At 49.0% G+C, this 19433-nt stretch overlaps 1 protein-coding gene across 1 annotated transcript in view; it reads left to right on the forward strand.

Moving 5' to 3' along the window:
• The first annotated feature begins 1884 nt into the window (after positions 1 to 1884).
• The window catches only part of Epb41 (erythrocyte membrane protein band 4.1), a 151937-nt gene continuing 134388 nt past the window's right edge, over positions 1885 to 19433 (forward strand). The window contains exon 1 of the mRNA XM_040756470.1: positions 1885 to 2028. The gene's annotated coding sequence lies outside the window, so the exon portion shown is untranslated. The remainder of the gene's footprint in view (positions 2029 to 19433) is intronic.

Below are 19433 nucleotides of genomic sequence, written 5' to 3' on the forward strand. Positions count from 1 at the left end.
AGGTTAAAAATTCCCTGGAAGGCTGTGACAGGAACCTCTACCCCTACAGAATTACTGAGAAGGCCCCGGTTGTTCACACAGTGGCTCAACACACGGGTGACTGGGCACAGAGGTCCTAGGGTCAGGACAAAACTCCCTAGGTCCAGATAGCCCAGGGCCAGGCAACCTGATGCCAGGACACTTAAAGAATTGTCCCCTGTATATAAACTCACACATACCTGCCCCCATCCCAGCCCCCAAGCCCCAGTATACTGACAGCTAACAAAGAAGTTCACAAACACATTCTCTTATGTATTTCCCAAGTACAAACTCTCACACACACTTATCAGACTGGGGCAGGCACTGGCATTGCTGAGTCACCTACTAGCAGCATAACCCAACAGAGCTGAAGCCACGTGCCCCAGCTGAGAGGTGGGGCCTCTCATGCCCTTTAGGAAAACTCTGCCTACCCCAATGCTGGTGCTTTCCTCTCCTTAGCCCTTAGATTGAGTCCGGGAAGGGAGGTAGTTGGCAGGGGAGCCTTTGTTTCCTGAGGCCAAATTAACAAATTCATAGCCTGTTTGTTCTTTCAGCATGCATGACTACACATGGGAGCAATTAAAAAAATAATAGTGGATCCATGATTGAATATTTGCATACATAATGTTCACACTCACTAATCAGCTCAGTAATTCTACCTAAGGTTGGTGCTACAGCATATTTTGCTCCTGCTGGGAAGTGGTTAACTGACAGGCTCAATGCTGAGTTTAAGCATTGAGTCTAGACTCAACTGTCTGCGATTCTAGCTTTGACCAATGGTCAGCACTGCCATAGACAGGCAGGAGAGAAGGGTATGTGGGTCAGCTTCAGAGCCTGAATGTGTGTACCGGGTTCATACAGCCTGGGCTGAAACATACTCAGATTTCTGGTCAAGGGAGTCCAAAGGTTTTTCTGGTGCCCTGAGTGACCTTCTTACATGAGAAAACATTCATGTCACCAAAACTCAGCAAGTTTTTTTGCCCTCAGTGATCCTCAGTTTCCCCATTTGTCCAAACAAGAGACTACCCCAGGGCTCCCTGATATTGTGACTATTCCACGATTTCATGATTCTCCGATGCCTTTGCAATGACTGTCCTCTGTAGGTGCGATTCCGAAGGCAGATTTGGCCTTAATCTCTTAAAGAGATTTGAAATCCGGGGGTGGTTTAGCTAGAGTGAGTCCCTGGAGGGAGACGGACTGCTTACTGACCTGGGCACTGGTGAGCAGGGGCCTGAAATGAAGGAGAAGCCAGGTCTTAGGCCCCGCGGCCACTTAACCCTTCCAGGGTTGATGGGGGCAGATCATTAGAAGAGGGGCAGTCACCAAGAAGAGGGACAACGTGGCACAAGAGAAGCCAGAGCTCCAGCTCATGAACACCTTCTTGGTCCCTAGGCTTGAGACTGGTACTTAACAAATATCAATCACTCACTCTCAAGAAAACATCAGAGGATTTCTAGTTGAGGAAACTCAGATTCAGAGAAGTGGTTTGCTCAAGGTCACACAGAATGGAGTAGTGAGACAGGTGATCCAGGTAAGTGTACACTTCCCTAACTCCCCTAGAACAACCTCCAACCGAATGCCTTAGGGTCAGCACCACGTGGCAAACTCCTTTATACTTTTGCCACATGACGTCAGCAACCACACCAGCCAATCCAGGAACTCCATGCTTCCCCTCCCCTGGCCGCTCTGGGTCTCTCAGGAGCTGCCCTAGGCTGGGCGTCCCGGTCTGGCCGCACCTGCAGCCCCCGCCCCTTCCCGGTTGCGACAGTCGGGCTGTGGAACAGTGTCCTGCCCGCCGCCCCAAAGATTGGCAGTTATCTGCACCAATTAGAGGACCTCTCGAGGGGAGGGCGGGGCCTCGCATCAGAGTTGCCCTGTCAGTGCAGGTGGAGGCCCCCGGCGGGGCAAAGTGGCAGGAACCTCTTAAAGGGAGAGAGCCGCGGAGAGCAAGGACGCGGCCCGGCCCGGCCTGGCCAGGTCCCTGCCAGGTCTCTTCCCCGTGCAGCCCAGGTGAGCCTGGACCGCCTTAGGGGGTGGCCCCCGGTGCCTGGGAGGGACAAAGTGCAGGACCCAGAAGCCGGCTCCCTAGGGCCCGGGCCATCCCGGGAGCCGCGAGCCGAGGGTCATCGGATCCCCGGCGTGGGTGTCGGAGGTTCAGCCTAGGCTGCATGCTCCGAACTTGAGGTCCCCAGGGGTTCTGGAGTCTCAAAGTTGAGGGTGCGCGGAGCTCGGGAGAAGGTGTGCAGGAGCTCGCTCCGGCACCGGAGTCCTGTCGTGTGTGTCCGCAGCGGGTCTATACGGTGGCGCAGCCCCAGGCCGTCCGGCCAGCCCCGCCCTGCGCTCCCCGCGTGCTCCTGGCGGCCCAAAGGGCGGTGGGAGGGGGATCCCGGGAACCCCACTCGGGCCCTTACGTAACTGACTGAGTTTTCGCATCCCAGGACCCGCGAGGTGCGACCCTGGCTCCGCTGGTCAGGGTGGCTCTCGGGTCGCCGCCCGGACGCACGTACTCGTGTCCAGGCTGGGACTTCCTCTGCCTCAGGTCTCCTGGGTCTGCTCGGGGCCAGGCTCCTACTCTGCCGTTTCTGGGTTCCCTGTCTTACATATTTCCCTGTCTGCCCTCTGTGCTTCCCCAAGAGTTGTCTTAGTCTTCAACCCGCACTTCCCTGCAGGCCCCACCTCTGGGGGGGGGGTCGGACCGGATCACTGCAGTCCTGCGGGCTGGAGGCGGGGACTTGTTCCAATGGACCCCAGGCCGAAGCCGCTGAGGAAGGCGAGGGAGGGGAGGACTCCCCTCTCAAGGGTTGTGTAGAGTTAATTCAAGGGTCCTTGGATTTCCCTGCGAGGGAATGGCTGTATTTAAGCGATAGCCCCTTCTCTTCCCCTGGAGCCTTCTCCCAAACGTGGAGACTTTGGGAGAATGGCTGGTTGGGATGGGCTTCAGGGCAGGTGGGAATTGCAGTGAGAGTTGCTTGGTGACAAGTTAGGGTCGGGTCCTCAGCGACTGAAGGGGAGAGCCCTGTCGCAAAACCTCTTCTCCCTCAACACTTTAGTAAGTCCTTGTCCCCACACCCTCACCCAGGTCACAGGCCCAGTGGTGGATGCTGGCAGGAAGCTGGGGTAGGGAAGAAGGCCGGGGAGACTTGCTTGGGGGTGGAGGAAGTAGAGAGGTAGAAACAACGTCGTGTTTAAGGAGCTGGGATTACTCCTTGCCAGCCAGGCCCTCTAAGTCAGAGACAGAGACCTCAGAAATAACTTTCAGTGGCAGCCTGTGGTACCTGCTGCTGTTGGCCGCATAGGAACAAGGAGTTCTAGCAGGCTGTGAGGTGGAAACGGGGGACGGAGATCGCAGGAGGTGCAAGGTGGGGAGAAAGGGAACCAGAAACTATAGGGAACAGAGGGGGAGGGCAATATTGGTATCATACAGATTTTACACGAAGAACTAGGTTTGAGTCCCGTTTCAGCTGTTATTGTGTGACCTTGCATAAGGCACTTCACCTCTCCCAAGCCCTTAGCCAATAATCTGGACCTCATAGGCATTAGCAGAATCAAATGAATCAGAATGTGTGCAGGGGCCAGACTGGTGGCTGGTATGTGAACACACCAGTGTGGGTGGGGTGTTGTAAGAAGGGGATGCCATGGGGGAACCCTGAGATTTCTCTGTGTATACAGGAGATTTAGTCAACGCCTGCTAAGTCACAGAAACATAGGGCTTGGGTGGAGTGACTGGGTGTGTGGGTGACACCCCCCTACACACACCCCACTGTCTCCTGATCAACATATCTAGACCAGGCTAGGCTGACTTCCCTATGTAGGCCCTGAGTACCAATAGAAGCTCCTAGGACTACCAGGTTGCCCCACCTATAGGCCAGGGGGGATGAGGCTCTGGCAGAGCCAGCACTCTCTCTGCAGAGTGGACCCTGGCCAGGAGCCTGGCTGGCTAGATTGAACAGGAATATCCCAGGCTGGCTAGGAAGATGCTGACTCGGGGCAGGCCCAGCACTCTGAGCTGGAGCTAGGCCCAGCTGATAGGGCCTGGGTACAGGGCGAGACAGATGCTAGGGAGGGAGTTGAGAGGGAGGATACAAAGAGAGAGGCCTAACGGGGACCCTCAGCCTGAAGCCAGAAAACCTCATTTGGTTGTTTGCTAAGCCTCCTGACTACCTACTATGTGCCATACAGGTTTCCTAGCAACAGAACTGGATAGGATACTCACATAGGCCTCATTGCCAAGGTTGTAGTGACTGAGATCTGTTGGGTTTGCAGATTGGGTTCCCGTGACAGGTAGGTGAGTGTGTGTGTGCGCGTGCGTGCGTGCGTGCGTGTTTGTGTATGTGAGTGTGTGTATGTGAGTGTGTATGTATGTGTGTGTGTGTGTATGTGTATGTGAGTGTGTATGTATGTGTGTGTGTGTGTATGTGTATGTGAGTGTGTGTGCGCATGTGTTCAGGATTTCCCCAAGGCCTACATTTATCATAGGGCAGGATTCTATCCTGTCATGGCCTGTAGACCAGGTGCTTCTCCTCCTGGATCTCAGTTTCCCTCTGCAATATGATGATGGAAGTGAGCCTATAGTCTCTGTGTCTTCCAGCACCCATTGCGATTGCCTCCTGTATTGGTGACTATCTATCTCCCTTGGTTCCAACAGTCACATTCTTGTTGGGTAGATGGTAACCTCACCCACACTAGGTTCCTCCAAAGCCCCTGTAGCTATGAGTTATAAACAAACTGTATACCAAGCATTGTCCAAAAAGTGTGTCATATGTGAACTCTTAGACTCCTGCCTAGCCCTAACTGGTGGATCCGAATTCTCCCCTCTTTGTTTCAGGTAAGTAAAGGAGGCTTGGAGAAATTAGGAAATCCCTTAAGTGACACCAGTGGTAGAGCTGTAAATGGTAGAGGCAGTATTTGACCCCAGTACTTAAGGTTTCCTTGATGCGTGTAGCAGAGCAATAATTTAGTAAATTTACACCTCCATGCTGCACTGTAGGTTCACAAGGGTAAGGCCCTGTCTGACTTCAGACCACATTCCCAGTACCTGGCACCTGGGGCTGCTGTGGATGCCCATAGGAGACTGGGCCTGGGGCAACCTGATGAGCTGAGGGTGGGTTGTCAGACGACAGCTTCCTGGATAGTATCTGGTCATCAGAGTGCCAAAGGCACACAGAGGTGTGTGGGGCAGCTTCCCCGCTAGCCCAGGTCTAGCTGACCAGGACCCCAGAGTTAGTTAGTTGTGCTGTATCTCACTTCTGTCCTTTGTTTCCATGTGCTGCTGTGATGATGGCTCCGCTGTCTCTCCCCGACTGGCTGTGTGACCACAATGGCTACTCCTGGGTGAGTACTGCTTTGACATAACTGGTTCTACTGTGCCATTTCGATGTGCGCATGTGCCTCTGAGACCACTGGGAGGCACACGAGGTCAGGGTAGAAGTGCTGAGAGAAGGCACTCTTTGGAGTTAAGACTCTGAGCCATTTCTTTCTTGACATAATGGTAGTGTGACTTTGGGGTGATTTGACAAAGACCCAGAGGGCTTCAGGGCAGATGGCTTGGAATAGAATCTTTACTCTGCCATGTACAAACAGGTGGCTCTTTGTATCACAATATCACTTCTGCAAAATGAGAATATTGATACCTTCTAGATATACGTATTTTTTCCTATACACAGGCCCCAGCAGGGTAGGGGTTTTGTTCATCTGTTCCATAGGTATGTCTCTAGCACTAAGGACAGAATGGCATGTAGTAGGTGCTCAGCGGATATTTCTGAATGTATGAAGACTTTTGTTGAGGCTCTGCTAGGTACCCAGCCATGTGCTGTGTGTTGTACTAAATAAACGGTTAATGGATACAAAATATCCACTCTCATCAAGGCTCAGAAAATGTAAGATGGATACAAAGTGTTTACTATCTTTGAAACTGTAAGACCCTTATCTCATCACACAATTGTGAATTCCTTAGAGGCTGTGACAGAAAGGCAACTGGACCTCCTGGGAGGGCGTGGCAGAGCCTTTAGCTTTCCTCTGATGGGAAACTTCCCAAAGGGCAGTTGGGTAGGTTTGGGATTCCAATTTATTGTCATTTTCATAGTGGTGTGCCCTTGGGCAAGGGGTAAATGTCTCTGGATCTATAACTTCACCTGTGACATACATATCACAAGATTTTCCCTGGTGGCTGTGGGAAGGAGCAGCCAGAAGTAGTCCAGCGTGGGGCTGATAGTAATCTTTGTCTTTCTCTGCTTTGGGCTCCTTCTGGAAGATAGTTCAGAGAAGCGTTTGTCCTTTTAGCTCCATACTCCTAATTTTAACTCTTATTAGCTGGACTAGAACCCAGGGGTCAGGTATCCCTGAATGCCCCTGCATTGGAATACGGACTGGGCTCTGCCTGGTGTGATTTTCTGTGTGTTTTGGCTCTGTGGCCCTTCTTAGTTAGCCTTGGTTGTCTGGCCTGTGAAACAGGGTTAATAAAGGGCTCTTCCCTTCCGGAGTGGTTTGACTCAAATAGACAGTGGCTTTAGCTGAGGGAAGAGCTGTAGCAGATTTTCTTTTGGGCCATCAACCAGCTCCTAAATCACGACATGAAGACTTATTATTAATTATGAATGCTCAGCCTTAAGGTATGCTCGTCCCACCAGCTCTTATAATTTAACTTAATCTGTTTCTCTTTATCCACATTTTGACTTGGGGCTTTTTACCTTTTTATTCTGTATGTCCTACTCTGTGTCTGTGTGTCTGACTGGCAGCTGTCTTGCTGGCCCCAGGTGTCTCTCTTTCTGCCTTGTTCTTGCCTCTCATTCTCTCTTTTCCCATCAGCCCTGCTGTCTAGCTATTGGCTGTTCAACTTTTTATTAGACCAATCAGGTGCCTTAGGCAGGTAAAGCAGCACATCTTTACATCATTAAACAAGTACAGCATGTAACACACCTTTACATAGTTAAAGTAATATTCCACAACATGAACAAATGTTACACATTTTTTGCCTAGTTAAAGTAATATTCCATAATAAATGGTCATGGAGAATTTTGTTCCCCTAGGTGTAGGTGTCCTGAGAAGTTCAAGTCTTACGTATTACTGCCAATTATCTGGTTATTTGCTGTTTTATTTTAGTCCTTTCATTTTAAAAATTTACTTTAAATTTAAAATTGTATTATTATTGTTATTGTTATTATTATTATTATTATGTGTGTGGGGGGAGATATTTGTGTGTGTATGTGTGTGAATGAGGGAGTTTGGATACTTCTGTACCATCAGCACACATGAAGAAGTCAGAGGACAAGTTTGGGAGTTGGGAGTTGGTTCCTTTTCCTGTGGATTGAACTCAGGTCCTTAGGCAAGTGCCTAACCCACTGAGCCGTCTCTCTCACTAGCCCTGTCTACTCTTTCACACTCATTACCTCTTATCCAGTGGCCCTTTTTTCTACACAAAATATTTATTTTTATTTTATGTATATGTGTGTTTTGTCTGTATGTATGTCTGGGCACAACATGTGTGCCTGCTGCCCTTGGAGGCCAGAAGAGTGTTTCAGATCCTCAGAACTGGGAGTTACAGACTGTTGTGAACTCCCACGTGGGTGCCAGGAATCAAACCCAGGATCTCTGGAAGAGCAGCTAGTGATCTTAACCCCTGAGCCATCTCATCCCCCTTGAAAAAGCAGTACTGTGCCAGTGTCCTCTCTGCCCACCTCTGATGCCCAACTCCAGGCTGCTGGGAGCGGAGCTGCTGCTCTAAGTTCTGAGAGGTGAGATTATAGAGAGCGGGAGGCCACTGACAACATGGCGGCCGTCGGTCAGACAGACCTGGCTGTGACCCCTGCACTGATTGCCTACTAGTTGTGTGACCTTAGGCAAGGTAGCTTCTTGGAGCCTCCGTTTCCTTATATGTTAAATGAGGACAATAAAACAACTCCTTCCCTCCTAGGGTTCTTGTGAGGATTAAGCAACCAGGCACACAATGAGTACCCTATAAATGATGGTAATGGTTGTTATTACTATAATCATGATTATGGGTATCATTCTCGGGGTGTAAAGATGTCCCTCTTGGGACAGTAGAAACCAGGTCTGGGAGGGCACTGCTGGGAGCAGGTGGATAGTGACCCAGTCTGACAGGTTCCAAAAGGCACTTGTGGGGTAAAGGGAGGAAGGAGGCTTTTTCGCAGAGGTAAGAGTGTGCCTCCATTTTTTAGTCACATGCTTTTTCGGGTGCTTCCTCTACCAAGCCCTATGCTGTGTGGACTCTGTGTGGACATTTTCCTCTACCCATGGGCAAGTTCAGTGTCTAATTGGGCTGAAGGGCCCTGAAACCACCATGCCCAACTTTGACTGACACTGAAGGATGAACAGGTATTCTTAGTCAGAGACTATGACAAGGAAGGCCGTTCCTACCAGGAGGAACTAACTGTACATTCCAAGATGTGAGGCCAGGACCAGCACCTGGGGAAATGCTGCTCCAAAGACAGGCTCAGGAGAACTTGAGGCCTGACCCCAGAGCAGTGGGAGCCATTGGCTATCACACAGGGAGAGCAGAGGTAGGGCCATCTGTTTCGGGAGGAATGCTGAGATATTGGTCTGGGAACTGTGCCACACAGCAGCGGGAGATGTCAAGTCCGTGTAGGAGGCAGGATCAGAGGACACAATGATGGCCTGCGATGGACAGGCAAGCGGGGGCTGAGGTGAGAGTGAGGCCTTGTAGTCTGAGTGATTGGGGTCTAGTGACTACTTTGGCTGAGGGGTGGACCTGAGCAGGGGAGCTAGCAGGGGAAGGGAAGGAAGCCACTCATTTGTGTCTCTTCAACACTGTGTCTGAGCTGGACATTGAGGCTCGGTTTCTGGCCACCAGAACTCATCCTCCTATCTCAGGGACTCCTTTGTGAGCTTCTGGTGGGTCCGGCAGGAATATGCACTCCTTGGTGGCGGTGGTTGGCAAGGTCTGTGTGGTACAGGGAAACCTGGGGTTCTAGGCCTGTCCATGTCACCCTCTTTGTTGCTTTCCTTTTCCTTGAATGCAAACAGGTTTTTGCCTGTCTCTCACATCTAGTGATCTCTATGGAGCATGGGCTTGGGTTAGAGTCTAAGAGCACAGATAACTCCCGTGAGTTCCTGTCCCTCGGGTGCACAGTGAGCCCAGAGCACTAGTGACTCCTTCTAGGAACCAGAGGAAAGAATGAAGAGCTAGGCCATATGAGTTCTCTAGGTGGGCAGTGGAGGGAGCAACATTTTAGGTTCCGTGCGTAGCCTATGTAAAAGGCTGCAGTCTGTACAGTGTGCTCAGATACACACTGTGGTGTGGCTGGGCCAGAAAGGGAGAGGTAGAGATGGGAGATGAGGCTGGGAAGGGAAGTGGGGTCACACTATGTGGAGTTTGGGGGCTGGCCTCTGACTCCCCATACCTTCCTGAACCCCAACTTCCTTTTCCACACAGTTCTTCCATTTCCCTGCCTTTCCCACTTCCAGTCCCCACAGCAGGTGATACAGTGGCCCCACTTTAGACCAGCAGTTTGGGTTCCCTACCAGCCTGCCACTGACAGCTACGTGGGCTTCAGGCACTCTTGCCCTCTCTGCATCTTAGTTTCCACCTCAGGGAAATGGAGACGTGCTGACCTTCCTCAGAGAGCGGGTCAGAGGCCTCAGTGGGTAATCCCTGGAAACTGGCCCAGGGTCTACACCGTGCAACCACTCTCGGGAGCTCTAATGAAATAATCACTAAAGCTCCCCACTGCCTTGTCCCCACCCATGGCTTCCCTGCCTGTCCTGGCAGCCATGCTGGTCACAAAGGAAGGAAAAGAGTAAGAAACAAGTTTAAGTCTGGGGGGGGGGGTGTCCTGGCTTTCTGCCGTGCTGGCTCCCCTCCTGCTCCTTGACCCCCCCCTTGGCCTTAGGCCAAGGACTTTTAGTTCTGAGGCCTGGGTACCTTCTGTCCCTTACCCTAGATGACCCTCTCTGGTTGGAGGCCAAAGCCAGCAGTAGTTCGGAAACATGGACAAACATTTAGGAAATTTGTAGCTTTCTGTTCCCCTGGAAATTGATGACCATGCTCCCTTTCTTCTGGCATGGAGACTGGAGTTAGCTGAGAAGGTCTGTGTCTGTGAAGGCCATGGCCAGTGCAGCCCTGGACCCTCAGATTGGTGTAGTGGTCAGTGTTCCTGGAGGGATTACGACTCTCTGGACTCCCTGTTCTGTCCCTTGGATGCATGTGTGTGCTCTGAGCCTCAGTTTCCTTGTCTGTGGAATGGGGCTGATCTTGCTGTGAGGATGGCTGATGGTGATGAGGGAGCACCAGTAACTCCTGGATTGGGCAGCTGTTGTCATTGCTATTGCAACTGCTGCTTGGTCTATTTGACACATAGTGTGACCATGGAGCCCAGGCTTCTCTTCAGCTCACAGCAATCCTCCTGCTTCAGCCTCTTGAGTTGTAGGATCACAAACTTTTGCCTCTTAAACGTCAGCCCTATCCCATCTAGAGTTTAATGTGGTTCCTTTTATTTTTGTGGATTTGGCGTGTGTATGTCGTGTGTGTGTGTGTGTGTGTGTGTGTGTGTGTGTGTGTCTGTCTGTCTGTCTGTCTGTCTGTCTGTATGGTATACCTGTGAGGTAGAAGTGCATGCTTGTGTGTGTGTGTGAAGGCCAGAGGAGGGTATTGGGTATCCTGTATCACTCTCCATCTTATGCCTTTGAAGCAGGGTCTCTGTCTGAGTGCAAAACTCCCATTGCTCATCTAGGCTGGCAACCAGCAAGCCCCAGTGATCTTTCTCCTGTCTCTGTCCCATACCACACTCAGACCATGCCTGCCTTATTATGTGGGTGCTGGGTATGAAGTCAGATCCTCATGACTGGGCAGCAAGTGCTCTTAACCATTGAGCCATCTCTCCAGTCCCTCTTTTTAGAATTTTGGGACAGGGTCTATATATATATTCCAGGCTGGTTTGTTACTCTCTACATAGCCCAGGCTATCCTTGAACTCACATACTCTTGCCTCAACCTCCTGAGTGCTGAGATCACAGACACATGCTATCCATCATGCCTGTCTGATAGGTTTCTTATTGAATAAATGAAACCTGATGAGCCAGTTTTGAAGCCAGAGGCTCGGCACCTTAGACTTCTCTCTCAGTTGGCTGGGATATCGTAGCTTCACCCACGACAGTTTCATTTCTGCAGCCTCCCCTGATTAGACACCACTGTGCACATTCTTTGGAAAGGCAGATAGGAGAAAGGGAATTTCCCTGCTCAGGTCTAGGCCAACCTTGGAACCAACCTATGGGAGTAAGGATGACACAGACTTCTGCAGAGGCCAGAAAGGTTCCAAAGAGAATGCCTGGCTGCATCCCAAAATGCAGCAGGGTGGAAGTAGCATAGGCTTCTGCAGCTCTTCCTCTGCTAGTCTTTGTGGTTACCAGCTTCTCTGCCTTTGCTTTGAGGGGGTGGAGTGGTTCCTGATAATTGATAGGTTTAAAAGTAGATTCCTGGGGCTTAGGGGTGTAAGGTGATTGTTTAGTATGCATGAGGCCTTGGGTTGGATTCCCAGCACCTCCAGCCCACTGTGGCATAGTGGCACAAGCCTGTGATACCAGAACTCAGGAGGTGGAGGCAGGAGGATCAGAAGTTCAAGATTAATTTCAGCTACATAGTGGGCTCCAGGAGACCCTGTTCAAATCCCAGCCTCAGGGCTGCAGAGACAGCTCGGTGGTTAAGAGCGCTTGCCACTCTTGTAGTGGACCTGGGTTCAAGATTCCCAGCACCCACATGGTGGTTCACAACCCTCTGCAACTCCAGTTCCAGGATCCAATGTCCTTTTCTGACCTCTGTAGGCATCAAGCATGGATGTGGTACACATCCATCCATCCATCATCCATCCATCCATCCATCCATCCATCCATCCATCCATCCATCCATCCATCCATCCATCCATCCATCCAGGCAAAACACTGACACAGAGTAAAAAGAATAAATCTAATAAAAAAGTCCCAGTTGGCCAGTGGTGTCCATGCCTTTAATCTCAGCACTCGGGAGATAGAGGCTAGTCTGGTCTACAGAGTGAGTTCTAGGACAGTCAGAACTGTGCGGGGAAACCCTGTCTCAAAAGTCTCTCTCTCTCTCTCTCTCTCTCTCTCTCTCTCTCTCTCTCTCTCTCTCTCTGTCTCTGTCTCTGTCTCTGTCTCTCTCTCTCTCTCTCTCTCTCTCTCTCTCTCTCTCTCTCTCTCTCTTTCTCTCTCTCCATCCAGACATTGCTTGATCTCAGTGAGTTTCAGCTTTCTCTGTTATCAAGGGGGAAGCAGATTAGTTGGATGCCACATTGTATAATCCGTGTGAAATAGTTAAACTCCAGGCTGACACACTGGCGTGACTACGTGGCTGTCCTATAACTAGCAGATGCCTGGAAAGGAAAGGGCTGTTCAGAAAGCAGGTCACTGAGTTCAGGGAGCATCCCCTTGGTGGCATTTGTCCACTCATCTACCAACTTATATTTAGGATTTCCAGAGACAGGCAGATAAAGGAGGAGCAAGGAGAGGTCAGACAGCAACGATGTTACCTCCATACTTGTTGTAAGCTTAAGGGGGTCTAAGCACACAGTGGCAATTAGTCTGTGTCTGCCCTCTTCCCCAGCCCTGTTAATGATCGGACTCTCTTCCCCCAGCCCTGTTGTTAATGACCGTGCTTATATTCTCAGGCATGCTTCCACTGGGACCTTTGCACTAGATGGTCCTAGAACACTCAACCTTCTGGAAGTACCTTTTTGTCTAACCTTAAAATGTTTGTTTCAATGTCTCCTTTTTAGTAAGGCTTTTTCTTATTATCTTATTTAAAATTAAGACAGTGGGGCAGGAGAGACAGTTCAACAGTTAAGAGTGTGGACTGCTCTTGCAGAGGACCCACATCCAGGTCCCAGCACTCACTTCAAGTGATTCAAAGCCACTTTAACTCCAGAGCCAGCGGGTCAATTGCACCCACGTGACACACCACCCCACCATCAATAAATCAATAATTTTAACAAATCTTTTTTTCCCCCAAGACAAGATCCTTCTATATAGCCCTGGCTGTCCCAGAACTCACTCTGTAGACCAGGCTGGCTTCAAACTCACAGAGATCTGCCTGGCTGGCCTCCTGAGTGCTGGGGTTAAAGGCGTGCACCACCACATCCACCTAAACACTGTTTTTTCTCTGAACCTTGGCCATCAGCTCATCTTCTTTTTTACCTGTTTTTCTCTGTATCACTTACCACTCTAATCTACTATCTTGTATAGATTATTTATTTATTGTCTGTTTTCCTTCATTCGAATGTAAGCTTGGTGATGGCAGTTTTTGCCTACTCAGAGTTTTCTACCTTGCACCTAGAACAGCATGTATGGCACATAGTGGGTGTTTAATAACTGAGTGTATTGATGAGTAAATGAAGCCTCCTTTCTGTGTCGGTTTCAAATGTGTTGGGTGTGTAGCAGATTTTCAGCAAACCCACATTCGAGTGTTCATGACCTGAGGAGAAATTGAGTGCTCATTCCCCTGGCCATTTGCCAGATAACTCTGTGGCTGGGTCAACTCTGAGATTTTCTGCCTCGGCATCAGTTTCAGTTGGAGTGTCCAAGTCTTTTGTTCCTAAGTCTGAGCTATGCAGAATTTCTAGTTGGGGCTGTTTGGCTGTTGGGCCCACAATGGTTATTATGTCATTATTGGTAATTAGCACGTAGGCCCACATGATGGAGTTTTTTTGTTTTTTCAGCAGGAATTGTAGCAGACAGCTGCGCTAGTGACTGGGTACCCAGGTCCTAGCTCTGAGCCAACAACTTAGGGAGATGAAAATGGAGATTTCTAAAGCAGGGCACTCATGGGTCGCCAACTCAGCTGCTATCCCCCGATAGTATCCTGCCCTGGGCATTTCTCCCCAGGACTCTCTGCTTCCTAGGCCCAGCCTGGTATAATGGGGGCTCTCACAGTCCTATGGGATTGATTGGCTATAGGGCTTCCAAATCTACATTTCAGATGCTCGAGGTTCAGCAATTATGAGTAGAGAAAATAACACTGGGTTTAAAACCAGGAATGTGTGGTTAGGGATGCACACATTCATAGACACACAGACCGGTGTGGGTCCTGGCACTGGCATCCTGTTCTGACCTCCAAAGGTGCACACACACACACACACACACACACACACACACACACACACACACACACACACACTCCTAAAATAAATCCAAAGAAACACAAAGATAGGAGCCTAGGTTAATTTTTCTTAGCTGTTGACTTGCTGGGCGATGGTAGGCACAGCCGTACTTCTTGCTAGGCCTCTGTGCTCTCATCTGCCAAGCAGGATAGGGATGTCTGCCTGGCTTCTCTGGGAAGGGGGCAGGAGAGTGTAATGGGCCAGGGACTGGCTAAGTCATACAAACAACTACATTCCTTCCTGCCGTGTGGATAAACTACCTCTGATTTCAGTTCCTAAAGTTAGAAAACGTGGTTTTTTATGCCCGCTCCATAGGTGGGTGTGAAGTTTCCTAAGAGAATGTGAGGACAGCATCGAGGCTTGTCTGTCTCTGCTGGATTTAGCAGAGTCCATCGTGGAAGTGACTAGCAGCAGGGTGAGGCTGAAGAGGCCTTACTAGCTGAGGGATCTTGGGCAAATGTCCTCCTTTTGCTTCATCTGTGAATGGGAGGCAACCCTGCCTTCCTCTGGAGGCTGCTGTTGAGGTGCAGTGACGTTGCATATTAACACCTTGGCACTGAGGCTGACACATGCCATCCCCACGTTACAGATAAGGAGGGGTGGGGAGGTGACACAGCATGCTCATGATAGAGCTTGGCTTTGAACCCAGTCTCCTTGCCTCAGAGCCCCACAGTCTTTTTACCTCTTCTTGCCGTCACCTACATGTGAGATGATGCTGGTGGTGGTTACTGTAGTTCCAGGGGCTCATCTTGCTACTGCTGGCATCCCTAGACCTGCACAAAAGAGGATCTCAATGTGGGTGCTCACCTCTGGGAGGCTTTTGCCTTGACTGGAGGGTTCTTTCTGTGTGGTCTGTAACAGGTTTGAATTAAAAGTCAAGCCAGGTTGATGCCAGCCCTCAGGACCCAGAGGCAGGTGGATCGCTATGAGTTTGAGGCCAGTCTGATCTACATAGCACATTTCAGGTTCCAGGCCAGACAAAGCTATATATGGAAGCCTTATCTCAAAAAACCGACCCATGGCTGGGGGTGGTGGTGGTGGTGGTGCACACCTTTAATTCTATCACTTGGGAGGCAGAGGCAGGTGGATCTTTGTGAATTCAAGGCCAGCCTGGTCTATAGAGTGAGTACCAGGATAGGCCCCAAAGCTTCACAGAGAAACCCTGTCTCAAAAACAAAAAAACAAAACAAAACAAAACAAACAACAACAAAACAAAAATCAATAACATTAAAAAACTCTGATCCCTTCCCTACCCAAAAAAAATAAAACCTCAGAACAAAAGTCCTGAGGCTGGAGAGATGGTTCAGTGTTTGAAATTGCTTACTTTTCTTGTAGAGGACCAACCAGGATTTAGTTTCCAGCACCCAAACCAGGTGGCCCAAAACTGCCTGTAACCCCAGTTCCAGGCAAGCTGACACCCTATTCTGAGCTCTGCAAGTTTCCACGTGCATGTGATATACATAAACTTATGCAGGCATGCATACATACATACACATATATAAAAATGTATTTTAAATTATTTTTTATTTTATGTGTATGAATATTTTACCTGTATGCATGTTTGTATACCATATATGTGCCTAGTGTCAACAGAATTCAGAAGAAGGTGTTAGGTCTTCAGAACTGGAGTTACAGATGGTTGTGAATCACTATGTAGGTGCTAAGAACTGAGCCCAGGTCCTCAGTAAGAGCAGCAAATGCTTTTGACTACTAAGCCATCTTTCCAAGCCCCTAAAAATGTCTTAGGGCTAAGTGATAGTATATGCCTGTAATCCTAGCACTTGGGAGGTGGAGGTAGACAGATCAGAGTTTGAAGCCAGCAAGACCTTGCCTCAAAAAAAAAACCCCAAAAAACAAAACAAACAAACAAACAAAACCAAACCAAACCAAACAAAAACCAAAAACAACCCAAAAAACCCCAACAAAACTGGCATAGTGCATAGTACAGGGTGGTGCTTTGTAGTTTGTAGAACTCTTGCACACCTCATTTGAGCCTTCAGGCCACCCCTTGAGAGCCTGGTAAGCAAAGCCACCCCCATCTGACCTGTGAGGGAGCCATTGATCAGAGGGCTTGGTACAGACCGAATGTTTGTGTTTCCATGGAATTCTTAGGTGATGGTGTTTGCAGATGGAGCCCTTGGATAATAGGTAGGGTTGAAGACCATGAAGGTGAGGCCCTGATGACAGGATTAGTTCCCTTACGAGAACAAATGTCAAAAAGGTCACTCTGCCATGTGAGGACACAGGAAGAGGGTGTCTGTAAGCTAGGAAGAGGGCCTTCACCAGGACTACACGACTGCACTGGCATAGTCTAGCTTCCTCAAATGTGAGAAAACATATCCTGCTGTTTTAACCATCTAGTTTGTGCCCCTCCCCCACACTTTTGATGTTTGGTGCTGGGGATTGAACCCATGAATCTACCTGGCCACTAAGTGACATTTCCAGCCCCATTCTTACTACTTTTAATGATAAATTATCTTTAAGGTTTTTTTCCCTAAGCATTTATCTATTTCTTTGTTTATTCATGCTTGCTCCTGTGGAGGTCGGAGGACATTTTGTGAGAGCCGTTCTCCACTTTCCCAGTGTAGATCCTGGGGATCTGCCTCAGGATGTCAGGCTTGGCTGCCAGCATCTGTACTTGCAGAACCGCCATCTCATGAGCCTCTTCTAAGCTTCTTCCAGCTCAGATATTTCTAGACTCCATGGCTTTAGACTTTAGCTGGCTCTTCAGCTCTGAAGAATGAATGTAGATGGCCTTGGAAAGAAGCAGTGAATGGAATTCCGTGGTAACATGTTAGAGTTGTGTCACCACTATGTGGTGACTGCCAATACTTCAGAAGTGACTTGCCCAGAGTCACACAGTCAAATTTCAACAGATTGAAGTTTGTGGCTCATTTGTTTATTGTTTCTGTCTCCCTCACTGACACACCCCCAGCGACACCATGGAAAGGCTTGGAAACTGAAGTTAGCTGAATGTTCTCAGGGTGGCTCAGGGACTGTCCTGCCCCTCAGCATGCAAAGCTCTTAGAGCAAGTCAAACAGCCATTTCCAGTACCCAGCCAATCCCCTCTGCTCCCTCTGTCCTCTCTCTCCCGTGTTGTCTCGGTTGAGGGCTGGGCCAGGCCGACTTTACCAGTTTAGAAGGGCCTCCACAAGCGGGTGTCATGCAGACCTTCTATCTGTCCCTAGCAAACCTCCTAGGACAAGGGAGTTTCCTGCTTTTGGGAGAGATATACAGTGGGTTAAGCCTGAGTGAACTGGAGGCTTTGCTGGATCAGGGTCACTGGGCTTATTCTGGCTTTGGGAGAAGAGGATTGGGGAGGTCATGGGAGGTCAGATCTTGGTTCCTTTATTTTAGATGTCTCAGGGCTGTAGTCAGCCTTTCTCTAGGGGTGTGGCTAGATGTTGGTGTTTCCCATTTACATCATTTTAATTGCCTGTTTTTGGTTTGGCTTGACTTTGTTTTTTGAGACAGGGTTCCTTTTGTAGCCCTGGCTATCCTGGAACTCACTCTGTAGACCAGGCTGGCCTCGAACTCACAGAGATCCGCCTGCCTCTGCCTCCCGAGTACTGGGATTAAAGGCGTGCGGAGGATGGTGGCATAAATTCTAAGCTGTAGTTTCTTCACATGCAATTGACACTAATAATACTTTGAAGGTTTGCAATTAGGCTAAATGCAATAACAGACATGTAACTTTTAGCATGTGTCTAATGTATTCTAAGTCCCTCGTACATGTTAGTTGTTTTCATTTTTAGATTTGGGGGGTACAGAGGAGTTGAGGCAAAGTCTGTATGACACAGACTGTTCTTGAACTCACTTTGTACCCTCAAATTTATAATCTACTGCAGGAATGTGCCGCTATGTTCATTTATTATTGTGTATGTGTGTGTGTGTGTGTGTGTGTGTGTGTGTGTGCACTTGTATTTGTGGTGCTGGGAACCAAGCCTTTGTGCATGCTAAGCAAACATTCTGCCACTAAGCTACATCTCATCCCTAATTGTTACTATTTTTCAATAATAAAATATTATTTTCAGTACTGGAAATTAAGTCAAGGACTTTGTACATGCTTGTGTAAGCACTTTATCACTGAGTGCTGTTTTTATATTTTGAGAAAGGGTTTCATTAAGTTGCCCAGGTTGATCTCCAACTCACTTTGTAGCCCAGGAAGATCTTGAAATTTTGATCCTTATGCCTTAGTTACTTGAGTAGCTATGATTATAGACTTGCACTACCGATTCTTGCTTTAAGATAAGTTATTTTAAATGTCTTTTTCAGCTCAGATATCCCTAGGTTTTCTGGTTGCAGAGTTTTTACTTACAAATATTTTGAGACAGTTCTCAGTCTATAGCTCAACAGGCCTTAAACTCAGTATCTTGAATTACATGCAGATATCACCATGCTCAGCTGACTGTAGAATTTAATTTGGCCTCCACTTTACTCGTAGAGTAAATATGGCTGGACTTGAAAAAAATAAAGCTAGCCGGGCGTTGGTGGCGCACGCCTTTAATCCCAGCACTCGGGAGGCAGAGGCAGGTGGATCTCTGTGAGTTCGAGGCCAGCCTGGTCTACAGAGCTAGTTCCAGGACAGCCTCCAAAACAATACAGAGAAGCCCTGTCTCGAAAAACAAAACAAAACAAAAATAAAAAACAAAAAAAAAAAGAGAAAGAAAAAAAAAAGCTGTGAGCAGAGACCTGTTGTAAGGGTTGGAAAAATGTGAGTTCAAGCTTGGACTTGGGCATTATTGTGCGGTGTGACCTCGGCAAATGTGTTGTAGTCCTTGAGTCTGTTTCTCAAAATGCTCAAAAGTTAGTAGCTTGGGCTTGGTGGTTCTAAAGGCCTGATTAAGAACAGGTGTGGGTGAGCCAGCCTAAGTCGTGACCATGGGAGAGCTGTCCCATTACTCACCCCTCTTGTGGGGGCATGGGCTGGGGAAAGATGCCCACCCCCATCAATGCCTGAGGCAGATGGGAGAGCTGTCCCTGAGGTCATAAGAAAGGGAGAACTGTCCCTGACCCCATCAACTGCAGTCAGTTCCTACACCTTGCTTGGGAAATACAGTAGAGCTGGCCTTGAAGGTGTAGGTATGGGAAGACCAACCCCTGAGGACATGAAAGCCAGAGACCTGGCCCTGCCTCTTGCTCATCACTGCAAGGGGTGAACTAGCCAGGGCAATGCTGGAGAGCCCATCCTGGTGTTGAGGACAGGGGAGAGCTGGTGGACTGACCAACTACCCAGCCTCAGAGCCAGGGCTATGTGTTGGCTCACCACAGTAA

The sequence above is a fragment of the Mesocricetus auratus genome, unplaced genomic scaffold (genome assembly GCF_017639785.1).
Source record: "Mesocricetus auratus isolate SY011 unplaced genomic scaffold, BCM_Maur_2.0 Super-Scaffold_100014, whole genome shotgun sequence".
NCBI lineage: Eukaryota > Metazoa > Chordata > Mammalia > Rodentia > Cricetidae > Mesocricetus > Mesocricetus auratus.